At 45.0% G+C, this 16,616-nt stretch overlaps 1 protein-coding gene across 1 annotated transcript in view; it reads left to right on the top strand.

Annotated features, from left to right (window-relative positions):
• The window catches only part of brsk2a (BR serine/threonine kinase 2a), a gene marked incomplete at both ends in the record, with an annotated part of 291,437 nt that overhangs the window by 4,276 nt on the left and 270,545 nt on the right, over positions 1 to 16,616 (top strand). The window lies entirely within an intron of this gene.

Raw genomic sequence — 16,616 nt, 5'->3', positions numbered from 1 at the left:
CGTGTTCATTAAGTGATTAGGGTGTGCGCACGCACGCACGCACGCATGCACACGCACACACACACACACACACACACACACACACACACACACACACACACACACACACACACACACACACACACACACACACACACACACACACACACACACACACACACACACACAAGCACATGGCCAGTGCAGTGGCTCTGGCTAGGCTTGGTGCTCTAATCCCCACACAGCCAAAGTCCACTCAGCTGTCAGTCACGTGGCCCAAGGCATCATGGGCCACGATGCTACTCTGAGTTAGCAACACAACACAGCAGCCTCACATTGCCATCAGTGGTGGGAAGTACAGCTCTGTACTTATCATTTTGAGGTACTTTTACCTCACTTGAGTATCCATTCTTTATACCTCTACTCAGAAGCAGATTGTGTATTATTATTATTTTTTACTCTACACTACAGTTATTTCATTGTCAGCTTTTATTAGTTACTTTGTAGATTATTAATTCAAAACATACACCAACCTCCTTTATACTCAGGCTATTAGAAAGTAACGGTTCTTCTACAAGTTCATATTGCAATGCATTGAGACTCAGAGTTTGTACTACGACGAGCACTTATTCTGCCACTGATTGCTACGCTAGCGTAGTTACTAGTTAGACATTTATTGGCCCACGATGTGTCACAAACACATTGACAGTGCAGAACATAGGATAGGACATATACACAGTAAAACTCAGAGGATGTAATGGGCCGGAACTGCTGAACATAGGATGAGTCGGGTGGAAACCTCATATATCCAAAGCTTGCAGATCTGAAAATATGGACATACTGTAAGAGGTTTCTGCCCAACAGCAACGGTGTTAAGACTCAGAGTAAAGCAGGCCTTTCTGTCTACAGTATACAGTATTTGTCTTAGAGATGCTCTCTCTCTCTCTCATCACTTTCTCCATTTGTCTTACTTTGGGTTGGTAGCAGCGTTCCTCCCAGTTTGGCCAGGCGCTGCTGTCCTGTCCCTTGTTTGTCAGGTGTGCACTGGGGCCTGAGAGGGCTCTATAGATGCAGACTGTCTGCATGGATGGCCCCTGATTGGGGGCGAAGCTGCAGAAGCATGATGGTCATTTTGAAAAGCCACTGATAGAGTTGCTGTGCTTGAGTGGTGCAACCTGACCACGGCATTGTGGCCATGATTTGTGTGTCACTGTGTGCGTGCTCATACAAACTATAGTGTGTGTCTATATTGTGTGTGTGCGTGCGTGCTCATACAAACTATAGTGTGTGTCTATATTGTGTGTGTGCGTGCGTGCTCATACAAACTATAGTGTGTGTCCTCATATGCTGCAGATTCCTACAAGCCTTCCACTCCCCCGCAGTGACAATGCCACCAAGTAGTGTCTCCATCAGGCAGTGTAATAACAACCCTGTTCTCGTCTGTTGGAGTTTTAATATTCTTTATTAAGTTCACAATCCTCTGAAGAGTTGTAATTGATGCGACTCAACTCTGCAGTACTGCACATCACAGACCGTTCCGGTTTTTTTCACATTACATTATGTTACATCATTAAAACTGATAATCTGTAACGAACGGTTCTTCCCATATTTCAGAACATTGAAGGCCTCAGAGGTTGCTAAAAAGTTTTGATGTATTGTACACGGCAGCATCGGCTGGCGACATCGGGCCAGCTGAGTCACTGTTGTGTTCACAGAAAGCCATGAAACACTGCCTTGGGCCGCTTTTATGTCCCTCCTGAAGGCCGTTGATTAGTGGAATAGAGGCCAATTGTCTGGGAAATACCGCTGCCTAATCCAATCCCAAGTCCCTGTTTATGTGAGACTTGCTTATTGACTGGATATGAATTGGATGCTTTTGCCTGTAGGCTTGGACCGGGCTCTCTTTTTTTCCCCCCTTCGTCTTAAGTTGTGTTTAGAGAGTGAAATTGTCAGTGTTTTCCGTCGCGTTCATATATTGATCGCACGCACGCACGCACACATGCACACACCCTCTCTCTTTCTCCCTCTTTACTGGAGTGTGTTTGTAGTAGGCTGATGTGCTGTGAGGCCTCCGGGCCATACTCCAGCTGTCTGTGCTGTCTTCATGTCAGTGAGATGCCTGTCTAATTCATGACTCTTGCTCTCCCGGTGTCTGTCAGACCCTGTGTGTGTGTGACTGTGTGTGTGTGTGTGTGTGTTGTTTGGTATGTGTGTGTGTGTGTGTGTATGTGTGTACACACTGATTACTGTGTACTAGTCCTTACCCGTTCTGAATATATGAACAGCAAATGATGTTGGCCACTCTCTACTGCCCCTAGAGAGTACTCTCTAGAGAGAGTACTCTCTACTGCCCCATCTGGCGGAGTCAGGTTAATATAAGGAAGTGTAGGCTACAGACAGAATGACTGACAGACATTTTTCAGTGCATTTATAGATGGATTATGCGATCTTCATTTCTCCTTTATCATAGAGCAACTTTCACCTTTTTGTGCATGCGTGAGTGTGCACATGCAGTTGCGTACAAAAAGATCCAGTGTTCATTGGACTCTGAGACACACACACACACACACACACACACACACACACACACACACACACACACACACACACACACACACACACTTAACATATCGACAGATTCCGGGGCCCTACTGTACTACGGCGTGCCGTGCGTGCGGTAACGAAAAACCGTTAATTTGACGTTGATTGATAGCCGGTGAGTTGTTGATAGGTTGAAGCGGATCAATGGGCGTTCTGAGAGATTTGCTGGCTGCTGGAAGGCGATCCATACCGCCTCACTACGCATGATATTCCTGATGATGACAAGTGAGGAGGGAACGGCTAGTCGATCCCGTCAATGGAATCCACTCTGCGGTGAACTGTTCACGTGTGTGGAGGGGTGTGTGTGTGTGACTGTGTGTGTGTGTGTGTGTGTGTGTGTGTGTGTGTGTGTGTGTGACTGTGTGTGCGTGCGTGTGTGTGGGTGCGTGCGTGCGTGCATGTGTTGCTGTAGGTCCATTTTCCATTTTTATGGGTCACGGGTTAACATCTCTTTGTTTTTACTACATTGTTTTGTTATGTATTTGCTTATTTTCAAAGTATTAAATTAAAAAGAAGTAAGAAAACAAATCATACATTTTCGAAAAATCTGAGAAATTACAGGAATGGTGAATAGTGAACTAGTGAAAACAGCAGATCTCAAGCTTGTATTTTCACTGGGGGTCATGCATGCCTGCAGTCAATGTTCTTGGGGTTATTTGGTTAGCGGGGTTGGGATGTTTCACCATAGTTTGGGTCCTGGGGAGGGGTGCAGTACTTAGTTTAGACAGTACTTAGTTTAGACTATAGTCATTGGGTTAGACCAGTCATTAGTCCTACAACTACAACCTATCTCAAACCCTCACCCTAACCCTAACCTCCCACAGGGCAGCACACCTAAACCTAACCTTAACCCATGTCTAACCAATGACAAGTCGAAACTAAGTATGCACCCCCCTGGGGGGACACAGTAAAATGTCTCTTTTGGGCCTCGAAACGTTTGGGAACCACTGCGGTGGCTGATAAGAAAGCACTCTGGACATGACCTTGGTACGGACCGCAGGTGGCTATCTGCCATGTATTCACACATGCTGACGTGGAAACAACCTCACACTGACTGCACTTTATTATCACAAGTTTACGTGCAAAAAAACATTTATTCTGGTAATGTAAGAGCCATTTCAGCCATGTTTCTTATCAGCCAATTTGATGATGTCACTGACTGCACCCTGGTATTCAAAGTGTTGTTGATAGGAGAAGGCAAAATGTTTTTCGACTGTGCACAAGTCTAAACTTGATCCTCGACTGTCGGCAGCCAGTAGCGCCATAGGGACTTGGACATTACAGGTAATATAATGTAGGCAGCGTCGGTGGTGGTTGAACACAACATGGACGTTCTGGGGTAATTTCTGTTCTGTTGTGTTGATGTTAAAATATTAACGTTTCTGAAGAGAAAGAGCTGTGTAAGACGCGACGGCGGAGGAGGTGAGTGCAATGGTAGGTGCGAAGCTAGGCGGAGGGGGTACTATTATTTCAAATGAAAGTAAATAAAAGAATGCAAGCACATAGAAGGTAGTGAAAGGAGTTAAAGTTGGTGCCAGAGGACAATGTTGCGTGATGGGCGTGGAGGCGCGGCGCAGAGCGCCGTGGCGTGTGGAGATAGAGGACAAACAATGCAGAGGGGAAGCCAGTGACGTAGGAGGATCTGAACCGCTCTGCGCTGTTGAAGAAATCATAAAATTGTAGGAAATGTCTTGAAAATGTTCAGAAATGTTTTTGAAAAACAAAACGAACAAAAAAACTAAACAAAAACCCCCACCCGTTCCCAAAATAGGGAGGCCAGGTTGAAAGTGGTTCGTGTCAAGGCAACGGAACTAATCGGGTTACATTATGGTACAATAGTACGGCGCTGTGTGTGAAACCCACTTATTGGTCAAATGGAGATGGAAGGCTGTGTTTCGGATCCAGGTATTAAAGCCTGTTTCATTGTAGACAAAGCCCTGACCCAGCAGCTGAGCTGTGTCCCCTCCTGCCTTGCAGCACTCTTTCTGGCCTATAGTTCTAACATCTGGCTTGCCCCCTGTAGCTACAGTAAGCGAGGCTTGCTTGGCCTCAGCTGTTTGAATGGCTGGCTGAAGGCAAAGACTTGCTCCCTCAGCCCTGAAATGAATCCTAAATGGTGTGAAGCTGGTGTCTTTGCACACGTGTGTATGTGTGTGTGCGGCTGTGTTTGCTGATGCATACGTTATTGGTGTATGTGTGTACACCTGCCAGTGGGGGAAGGGGTGTGTGTGTGTGTGTGTGTGTGTGTGTACAGTACACTGACTGAGGATATTACTGTGTACTACTCCTTATCCGTTCTGAATATATGAACAGCAAATGATGTTGGCCAGATGGGGCACCGTCTCTGTTGTTTTTTCTATTTTCAGCAGTTTTTAGTCTTAAATTTGTACCCCCTGTTTTTATTTTATTTTCTTTTAATAGAGTTTAATTTGTCTTGCTTTGGAAAGTTTGAGGTATTGTATTTTATTATAATTATTATTATTGTCCTTTATTGTCACATTGAGAAATGTGTCCTCTGCTTACTTACAACCCGTCTTAAGGAGCAGTGAGCAGCCATTGCCACCGTGCAGTGCTCAGGGACCGACTCCAGTTGTAATTTCATTCCTTTGGTCAAGTTTACAGTACCATACTGTAGCCTGCATGTCTTTTGGTCAAGTTTACAGTACCATACTGTAGCATGCATGTCTTTTGGTCAAGTTTACAGTACCATACTGTAGCATGCATGTCTTTAGGTTTGGGAGAGAAATGAAGTACCAGAGCAAACCCAACACAAGCACAGGGAGAACAGGCTTTAATTCATTTAGACCTGACCTGAGGCCGATTCTACAAATTCATGACAGTTTTCTGAAAAGCCTATGTTTCTATGTCAGTGGTGCTCAACCTTTTTCATGGCAAGGACCCCCAGAATTATCTGTAATTGGCCGCGGACCCCCATGTGAAAATATGTTGTTCCAGGGACCTCCCAGAATCAAAGATTTGAGTTAAAAACGTTCTGTGAACGAAAATTCACAGATTTGCACCACATTTGCTATATCTTCAGAAATAGCAGATCTACAAGCTACGAGCTTGGGTTAGTCATTGATTGATTGATTGATTGATTTGATTGAATTTATTAACAGATTGGAGAATTACAGTACATTTCAAGCACAACTCAATACAAAACTGTTAACTGTGGACGACACCATAAAGTATTACACTTGTTTACAATAGGGCTCACTCTCTCTCGGACGCACGCACGCACCATCGTAAAACTGACTGGGAATGAGCCGGTAGTCCTTTCACTGTCTGTCACTTCGGCAGACGTTATATAATGACAATCTCTGCCATTTACTGTGCCTCTCTTCTCATCCTCTCATCTCTCTCTCTATCTCTCTCGCTCTCTCTCTCTCGCTCTCTCTCTCTGGCCCTCTTCCCGTGGCCAGTCAGGATTCATATAAGGATCCAGCCATGTGTTAAATCAGACAAGACCTCAGTGGAATTGCATCGATTGGGAGGAATGTATGTAGCCAACGATTTTCAGAGATTAATGACGGGGAGAGAGCGGTAGGGAAGTGAGGGGGAGGAGTGGTAAGGATGGACGGACATGGGAAGAAGGAGAAGAAAGAGAGAGGGGTGGGAGAGCGTGAAGTGGTCCTGACCGTTGTGTGACTGCAGTGGAGGTTATTACTTAAGGCATTGTATTGATCATTCTCTTCATTATTCTCCCCCTCCTCCCTCATTTCGTGAGTCCGCCTCTGACCTCCAGAGGAGAAACGGCCTCCCGTCCTTTTAGACTGGAGGTCAGCGGGCGTAGCCATCATGGGACTGTGTGTGTGTGTGTGTGTGTGTGTGTGTGTGTCTGTCATTGGGCCTTAACTCGCCGCATCCATTGTCACTGTTCTCCTCGCCCGAATCTAAAGCGAGGAGAATCTGGTTAAGATCACACAGGTGCTCCGGTCCATTTTCACACTGTTGCACACACGTCTTCACACATCCTCCCTCTCTCTTTCTCCTTCTCTATATCTCCCCAGTCCTAATCTCTCTCCGTCTGCCGTGTGTACGCGCTGTTGCGTCTTAGCACCTCATGCTATTGAGAATTTCCACGGCACTTCAAATTGCTAAATTCACAGATTTATATAATAGAAGGACCTGTGCACGCGCTGTTGCCTCCATAAAGCATGCCTGGTGTGTGTGTGTGTCAGTGCTACTCCAGTAGATGTCTCTGTACCAGCTCCAGTGACTGGCACTCAGAAAACTGATTTATACTTCATTGTGGCGGTGCGACGCATTGTGAGCCTTGTAGAACAGCTATTATTCAGTGTGCAGCGCTGTCGTACGTAGAATTTTACGCACCAGGCTTAAGGCTGCCAGTCAGCCATTCACACACTCAGCAAGTCAGCCGGTCCTATAACCGCTATGTCTTTGTCCACACGGGCATTTAAAGACATGCAATATTAAACGTCTGTGCACTTGGCAGTAGGCTTAATCACTCCTTTCTTTTTCTGTTGGCCTACAAGACCCCACTCTTTCTCTCCCTCTCTCCCTCTCTCCCTCTCTCTCTCTCTCTCTCTCTCTCTCTCTCTCTCTCTCTTTCTCTGGTCTCTCTCTCTCTCTCTCTCTCTCTCTCTCTCTCTCTCTCTCCTCTCGACTCAGATTAACCCTTGCATGTATTCCATGTCTGGTTTTGGCTTTGGTGTGAGAAAGCTCGGTTGGTTGCCAAGGGTGGTTGTGTGGTTGTCATGGTTTCCCTGCCTCTTGCTGGTTCCCAGTCTGGCTCTCACAAAGGCAGAACTCTCCCCCCCCCCCCCCCCCACCCCCCCCCCCCCTCTCTCTCTCTCTCTCTCTCTCTCTCTCTCTCTCTCGAACACACTAAGTGGAAGTCTGAAGTTGCCATGAAGACAGAAAGACTCAGTGAAATCCTCTGTTGCTTAGTGTGTTGTGCGTGCGTGTGTGGGTGCGTGACATGCACACACAGTGTGTATGTGCTCTGGCGTGCGGTCATGGATCAGACAGGCTTGCCCTGTTTTGCGCTTTGTCTCTGTTCCCATTTAAACCAGAGAGATTAGCACATGTGGGGAGCCTAGGCTTTGGCTGTTGTCAGCTCAGCGACAGTCTTGGTAGGAGCACTCTGAACTCGAACCCGCCCCAACACAGTAACACTCTGTCCTGTAACTGTTCAACCTGATCCTCCAGCACATGATAGTGTGACCTGAGGCCCTTTACACTACACTACCAATTATTGCCTTCTAAATCAGTAGCTCTCAAACTTAATTTTGGCCATAGTTGTTGTTACATGTCACAATGTAGCTTGTTACTATAATAATAATACGGTAATAAATAACAGCACTGCTATCTCATTCGAGTAATAAAATTACCGTTGGTAATGGGGTTACCAATGTGTTCCTATTATACCTTCTCTATTAAATTGTTTACATCAGCCGGTGCAGTCCAACACATAATAACTCTTACATAACTATAAATTACTTGGACCTGCAGACAATTACGGCTCTAAATTTGTCAGCTGTCGGCTTTGTCTCGCTGTAAACAGTCCGATGGGGCAGAATGTCAACTAAACCAAAGACTTTTGTAGGTTCCATAGGAGAGTCGTGAGAAAACGGAAAAGTGCTTAGAATTAAATTAAAATGAGTCCGGATTTCATGGCACAGTCTGGCACTCACATCTGGTTGCCACTAGTTGGACACTTTTGGTGACCTCATTTCCCCTCCGTGTAGGACGATGACCGTTGTTGACCACATATGAACCCTACCATCCCTATTCTCAACATATTCTCATCATAATATACTGAGCAGATCTACAAGCTCACAAGGCATGGCTTAGGTAGATCAGCAGTTTTCAGGCAAGAGATTTGGGAAGAAAGGAAGGGGCCAACCCAAGTATAGAGCCCTGGGGACACCGGTCACAAAAGTAGCATAATGAGTAGTACTAATACCTATATCTCAGTAGCATATATAACTAAAGTCATTTGGTGTTTGTGTAGTAATGAGAAACATGGTGTGTATTGTATTTATAAAGTAAGTTGCCCAACACGGATGCTCTCAGGACTGTTGCAGGGTGATTGCGATGCATGCAGAGCTCTCAGGGACTTCTGGAACTCAGACCTGTGATGTACTGTAGCTTGGCAATGCAAGTCTAAGCACACAGTTGAGCATGAGACAGGGTTAGATGAGCACAACCCAACCAGTGTTGCTTTTGGCAGCAACATTTTGAATTTAGTTTTAGTCATATAGTCTCTTCAATAGTTTTCATTTAGTTTTAGTCACATTTTAGTCACCTGGAATGTTTTAGTGTTAGTCTAGTTTTAGTCGATTAATATCATAAGATTTTAGTTGACTAAATCTACAGTTGATTTAGTTGTCTAAAATGTATTTTGGCGGGCCTTGATGCCGTCGTAATGACTGTTTTTTACACGTGCTGAAAATAGAAGATCTAAAAGCTGCGACGCGTTGTGAGCTTGTAGATCTGCTATTTTCAGCATGCAACCAAGTGTAAAATTACTTGTACTGGATCTCCTGTCCACTAGTCCCTTCCTAACATTTTAGTCTAGTTTTCATTTGTTGACAAAATTGTCTTGTCAGTGAAAAAAGGTAGTCGACGAACATTTTTCGTCTTAGTTTTAGTCGACGAAATCAACACTGAACCCAACTAACCTGCGCTGGCAGCCAGCCGGTCAGTGACACTGACATCAGACACTTAGCCAGACTGTGTCTGGCTAACACCTGACTGTGTCTGGCTAAGTGGGGGGGGGGTTGGTAGCTGGCCTTCTTGTTTGGTACACTAGTGATGACGGTGGTGGTGGTGGCGGTGTCGTTGCCAGTTTACCAATAGACCACCTGGATCACAGGTGTTGCAAGGGTGGTGCAGTCAAGGAGAAGGGTTTCTTCTGTTCCCATTTCCTGTTTTAGCAACGGGATGGGTCGTTGCTTTGAGTTGGGTCGTTGCTTTGACTCTGCTGCCAGGTCCAACCAACCTCTGTGTTGTGACGAGGACAAATCCGTAGTTGAATGTGCAAAACCGCATGTGCGCATGAATTTGTGCGTTTTCCTGTCTAAAACAATAATGTATATGCATTTGAGCTGTCTTTCCAATGCAAGATGTCAAAACATTTGTACTGTAGTGACTCACAACTTCATGCATCTTCAGTGCAGAGAAGCTTTAACTTTTCATGATCAAAGAGCATGCATTTTTTAATATGAGCTGCATGTTCTCCCTTTTGGCTTTTGCCCTATTTCTATTCATTGAACGTGCTGCAGGCACCATCCAGCATGCTCTTTGTATCATGATGTAACGTCTGTATGTTCTTTGGCAGCATAACTCAATATTATAGGTAGATAGTCAGGCAGAATGCTTGTTGTCTCTCCACGTTTTATGTTTTTCAAGTTACGTTTTTTAAGTTAATGTCTACAAATTGTGGCAAATTCGTAGCTAAAAAACACGATCTGCTACATGCTTACAACCATTTCTGCATTCCGTAGTGCCACTGATGCCTATTCATTGCTATTCATTGCTCAGAATGGTATAGTTTTTAAACCAGTCAGTGGAGTTTATCCCCGTTACCATGCTCTGACCCCTGGGAGATGGAGTTTATCCCCGTTACCATGCACTGGACCCCTGGGAGATGGAGTTTATCCCCGTTACCATGCACTGGACCCCTGGGAGATGGAGTTTATCCCCGTTACCATGCACTGGACCCCTGGGAGATGGAGTTTATCCCCGTTACCATGCACTGGACCCCTGGGAGATGGAGTTTATCCCCGTTACCATGCACTGACCCCTGGGAGATGGAGTTTATCCCCGTTACCATGCACTGGACCCCTGGGAGATGGAGTTTATCCCCGTTACCATGCACTGGACCCCTGGGAGATGGAGTTTATCCCCGTTACCATGCACTGACCCCTGGGAGATGGAGTTTATCCCCGTTACCATGCACTGGACCCCTGGGAGATGGAGTTTATCCCCGTTACCATGCACTGGACCCCTGCCAGATAGATTGGATGCTGAGGTGGAGCGCCACACCTACCATCAGCTCCCAGTACTTAGTGCACAACTTGCCACACCCAAGCAGTGCTACTCCTACTCTGAGTTGGCGGTGCCCGGAATCGAACATGTGACCTTGTTGTCCTAAGGCGAGAGCTCTACCGACTGAACTACTCTGAGAAAATGGTCATCAAATGCTTTGGACAGATCATTGAAGAGTTGCTTTTTATCCAAGGTTGGTGCAATCATTTCAAACAAACAGAGTCGCAGATAAGGTACTTGCTTGGCCCTGAAGCCAGACTGATAAGGACTAAGAACAGAATGGATGTTAAGATGAGTTGTTTGTTCACCAGGTATTCCAAAGTGCAAGACAACTTTGGTCGATAGTTATTTGGGCCACTTTTATCGTGACCTTTATGCACATTCATTCAACTTTTATTTATATTCTCAGAGAAATCAATTGAGGGAGACCCTCATTTACAATGATGCCGAGATTACACAAACAACAATGATACAAGAATACAAGATCAAAGAAAACAAAAAAACAAATAAAGAACAAACTATTTAAAACAGTTACATGTTGACAGCTATCAGTTAAAACAGTTACATACAGGTAATGTACGATTATTAAGTATTTTCCTAAAATGGCCAATTGATGCAATGGTACAACATTAGACCTATTTTCCATTTATTTGTACCAAATAAAATAGGCTTTTTCAGCATAAAAAAAGAACAAAATATATATAGTGATTGAATATAATCTATAGCGAAGGAGGTGGAGACCTTTAGAAAGAAGGGATCCATAGAGATTAGAGATTCATTGCCAGGTTGGTCTGGTAATTAATACAAAATATTTTCTTTCCTCCACTAGACCAAAGAAATCTGAAACAGTTAATCACATTCCATCAATACTGTTATCTGCTGCAGCAGAGTGATACAAATACAAATCCATCCTTTGTTCTCTTAAACCATTAGTTCTCAACTTGGGAGCTGGGGACCACCGTTTTAAGGATAATATGATATTAATATAAAATAACTACATTAATAATAATAACCAATAAATTGTAATTATAGAGTTATTATATATAGTGTCGAAGTGTCCTTGAGAAAGACTCTGAACCACTAATTTCTCCCGATGAGCAGGTTGGTGCCTTGCATGGTTTTCTCCGCGATCGGTGTGTGAATGGGTGAATGTAATGTACAATCTATGTAAAGCACTTTGGATAAAAGCGCTATATAAATGCACCATTTACAATTAATTGTGCCGGCAGCCGAAGTGGTCAGATAGGTGGCCGCAATTGCTCTTTGAGATGTTCGCAATTGGGGTCCCCGATCCAGAAAAGAACAACTGTCTTAAACCCCAAGTGGGCTTTTATAGACGGACAAAGCACCATGGGTAAAATATAGCAGAGGCAATTCCTCTCCCTGTAAAATGTAAGAACAACCACACACACACCCATAAAATAACCATATTTTCAACCCAGTGCTGGATTACACTATTACAAATGAGAAATTCAAATTCTCTTTTAAAACAACTTTCTTTCTTTCTTTCCTTCTTTCCTTCTTTCTTTCTTTCCTTCTTTCCCTTGACTGATTGTCATTGAGTTGATGGAGTGATTAAGAGCAAAATAGTTTAGAAAACAGGGGGAACATTTCCTCTGTATATCCCAGATGGTTGGCTTTTGTCTACTCATCACTGAAAGCTGCTTATTTCTAAGGTGGTTGCTGTTGTTGCTGCCGTATTTTACAAGGTCTTTGCGTTGGTTCTGTAATGGTGTTGTTTTTTAAATCTCAAAATTGTTTTCACACAATTTGAGGCTAAAATGAATTGAATTTGGATGTCACCAGACTATCAGTATAGTCAGAGATCTCTAATTGTATGTCTCTCTTTTTATGTCCACTCTTATCGCTTCTTTCTCTCTCTACATTGCAAAGTTACCAGAGTTACCAATGTATAGGGTATAGGACTCATAGGAAAATACTGCAATACGGGCCTATCGTACCAATACAATATGCTTCACCAACAAGTATGCTGATATTGACTTTTGTTTTGTGTTGTTTTGGCAATGTAAACGTATGTTTTCTCATGCCAAAATACCAAGCCCTTTGAATTGAAATTGAATTGAATTGTGTGTGCATGCAGAACATGCTGTTGTGTTTCGGTGTTTCAGCCTACGTGTGCTGCTCGCCGGTGTTTTGTCTTCTCTGTAGATAGTTAGATACCACATCAGTCTGAAAGCTCTATAACTCATAAGGGAGAGAGATGGGGGGTGTGTGTGTGGGGGGGGGGGGGGTGAAAAAAGAGAATTGCTGAGTGAGAGAGTCACAGCAGTGAAGCATCTCTCAGGGTCTCAGGGTCAATGCTTCTATTATTATTCAAATCCTGTGTATAGCACACACTCAATTCAGTGGCACAGTTGTATACACACATGCTACAATGCTCACGCACAAATTCATGCACACGTGTGCGCGTGCGTGCATGCAGGCACGCATGCACACACACGCACGCGCACGCGCGCGCGCGCGCGCACACACACACACACACACACACACACACACACAGCAATGTGCTGTACGGCACAGTGTGGATGATTTCTGGTTTCTACTGGAATCCCATCTCTCTCTCTCTCTCTCTCTCTCTCTCTCTCTCTCTCTCTCTCTCTCTCTCTCTCTCTCTGACTGCAGCAGAGCTCTGACGTCATCACTGGGGGAAATGCAGCCACAGCAGGAAAGGTTGCTGTCAAAATGTGAAACACACGTGTTTGTGTGTGCATGCACGCACGCACACCTTCCCACACCTTTACCAAATTAGAAACAATGTTGCCATACAAAAATAGTGAAAATAGCCAAGCTTGTAGAGCGGCTGTTTTTTGCAATAAAGAAAAATAAATTACAAAATGGTTCATTAATCGTAACGTAAGTAATCATGGCAAAAGGTTGAAATTACCATGACATTTACGTGAAGTCACCCATGATATTCTTTCATCTCAGCTCAGGTCGCAACAATGGCTGAGTGAGTCACTTGTCAGTTCTCAGCTTGTGAGACCCAATGCGAGAACTGACTCAAGTGACTCATTGAGCCATTGTTGCGACCGAAGGTCGCAGATTACTATGAAAACCTGCAAAACCCATCAGTCGGTTCGTAGGTCACACCTCGTGACATCACGCCACCATATATGGCCGTTCCATATATGAAGAACATGACACTGACCTCATCTAACCCTGGATAACCATAGAAGACTGGATCACCACCTAGATCTGTATATATGGAGCTGGCCAGCAACTCTACATCTGACCTCAAACCTGAATACTTTAGATCTCCATATATGGAGCTGACCTGTTCTGACATTTCATATGTTGATCCTACTCCACCTCTTCGATATCTCCCTTTTGACTGATACCTGTCCATTCAAACTCTAGACAGGCCGGCCCCAAAGTTATTATTGCAGCCGCGCCCAGCAGCTGGCAGAAACTATAGTTCTCAACAGGCCCGAAAAACGTATGGCTCAACCCTACCTGAGCCCTCATCAAACCCTGTATACTCAAGACACTGCCCCGCTGCCACCCTTGGATCTCCATATATGGAGCTGACATTCCATATGTTGATCTGACCTCATCAAACCCTGTACACTCAAGACATTGCCCCCGCTGCCACCCTTCGATATGTTCAATAACAGCGAAGATCTACAAGCTCGCAACGCATCACGCGGTCGAGATACAAGGTTTCTAACCGACAGCAATACAATGCTTTATGGACTGGATGACTCCTTGCTTTCGCGCGAACACCCAGTAACCATGGCAACACAATGACACGATTGTGTGTTTACTTGCAAAGATCTCCACTCACCTTTGGTCTGTTGTCTCTGAACCCTAACCCGTATAGTAATATGAATGCAGATGATTAAATTGTGCATTTATATAGCGTCTTTCTCTTCCAAGAAATCCAAAGCGCGTGCGTGTGTGCATTACATTCACCCATTCACACCGATGGCGGAGGAAATCATGCAAGGCACCAACCTGCTCATCAGGAACACTTTGTGGCTCAGTGTCTGTTTTGCTCAAGGACACTTCGACACTTACCTGTTTTGGGATCAAACCGGGAACCTTCCACTTCCAAAGCGGCTGCTCTATACCTCCTGAGCCACTGCCGCCACACTCACTATAGTTCAATGTGTTACGGTTTGCAAGACTCATTTCAACCCATGGCGTCCCTACTTTGGGCATTATAGGCGAATATTTTCACAAATGATCTCATTTGTATACATTTTTATTCTGGAAAAATAATGTGAATTATTTTCAAAAAAATTGTTTCAGATGGGGGTCCATAGCCAAATGCATCTACCGTAGCGTAGGATATCAATTTGGGACGTCCCTGAGTGTGAGAACCACTGCTTTTATAATACTGTACCCCTCCACCACACACGTACTTCCATTTTTTCCTCCTTCCTTCGCATTCAGCCCAAGACCCACCACCTCCCCTCCCCCCACCAACACCGCTGCCTGCCTAATAGAGGTATTTCCCTGCAGCCCCCAGACCCGGGCCGGCGCTGCCATTCCACTCAGGTTGGAGCTCATTTCAGGAGGCCTGATTAGATCTCACTGGCTGCAAATGGGATTTGCAGAGCTGGGTGAGCCAGCGTCTTTGGGGTGGCCTGCACAATAGCACGGAATTAAATTAAACTTCATATAGCATATATAACACACTACCTAGGTACCTTATCTGCCTGTGACGTGACGTGGCATGCACGCCGCATGCATGCAGGAGGCATGCACGCACGACGCACGTGCACCCTTTCTCTTCCACATGCGTAACACTCTCACTTATTGAGTCCCATTCACTTACTCAATCACACTTTCGCACGCATGCATGCGCACACTCTCTGTCTCGCACGCACGCGTGCACGCACGCACACACACTCACACACACACACGCGCGTCCACACGCAAGTAGCCAGCTGTATCCACCTTTTTCCCCAGCCAAGGTACCGGGGCTCCTTGTGTGTGTGCTTTGCTTCCTTCAGGCAGTGTTGCCATGTCTGCTTATTATAAACCTTTGACTTGAGTTTTTTCTGTAAAGTCACTTGTGCATTGATCCTCAGATGGGAAGAACGTAGGCGCTTCATGTCTACCTGGGCTTGTAGCTTGTAGATCAGCTATGAAAATAGCTGATCTGTGCTGTGCTTGTTTTCATAGACCTGGCCACTTGTTTGTCTTGCAAAACTGGCAACACAGCCAGAGAGAGGAACTTATGCACACACAAACACAAAGACTTATGGGTTACAGGAAAAAGGTGGATACAGATGATGCACTGAAAGTCCACAGGTGTGCACAATTCAGTGCCTACTGTGGTGCTCAGGTATACCTATCTGTCTGACCTGATGGCTGCTTATGTTAATCCCCAACTCTATAAGGAGCCTGGTGATGGAGGATGGATTTCTGATAGTTTTTCCCCAGTCCCCCACTCTCATTTTTCCTTTTCCGGCCAAAGGAAAGAACAGTCATACGGTGCGATATGTCCGAGATGTGGATCTCGGGATGCAAATAGAACTGTGTGCTCCAATGTGGGTGTTGGCCTTCATGTGACAAGACTGATGTCGGTTGTGAGTCACAACTTACATCACAGTCTTGTCACATGAGGTCCTTGAAGAACTTGTGACGTATGCATGTTTGACGCATGACTTCAAGGCTTGGGCAAGGTTTCATCCCACTCCGAGCCCCACTGACTTCCATTATAATAATTTAAGTTATGAATCAATCAGGTATGAAACATTATGTGAAGAGAAATTACTTTAGGCAGAATACGCACTGCTTTGGCCTATACTGGCATTGTGCACACGAAGTGTGATACTGATCCGTCCAGCAGTCTGCGAGGTTAGACACAAGCATTGCACGCAGACACACACGCGCATGCACACACACACACACACACACACGCACATGCACACACACACACACACACACACGCTCGCGTGCGTATCTACAAATGTATGCGTGTGTGTTTGCTTGTAAAAGGGCCAATTTGATGTTGAGGGAGAATATCCCAAGTCCATGGAATGGGGGAC

Source organism: Protomyctophum bolini (assembly GCF_963924005.1).
Source record: "Protomyctophum bolini genome assembly, chromosome: 4".
In the NCBI taxonomy this organism is placed as follows: domain Eukaryota; kingdom Metazoa; phylum Chordata; class Actinopteri; order Myctophiformes; family Myctophidae; genus Protomyctophum; species Protomyctophum bolini.
Note: the sequence above shows the minus strand (reverse complement) of the source record. Positions and strands in the feature narration are given on the sequence as shown.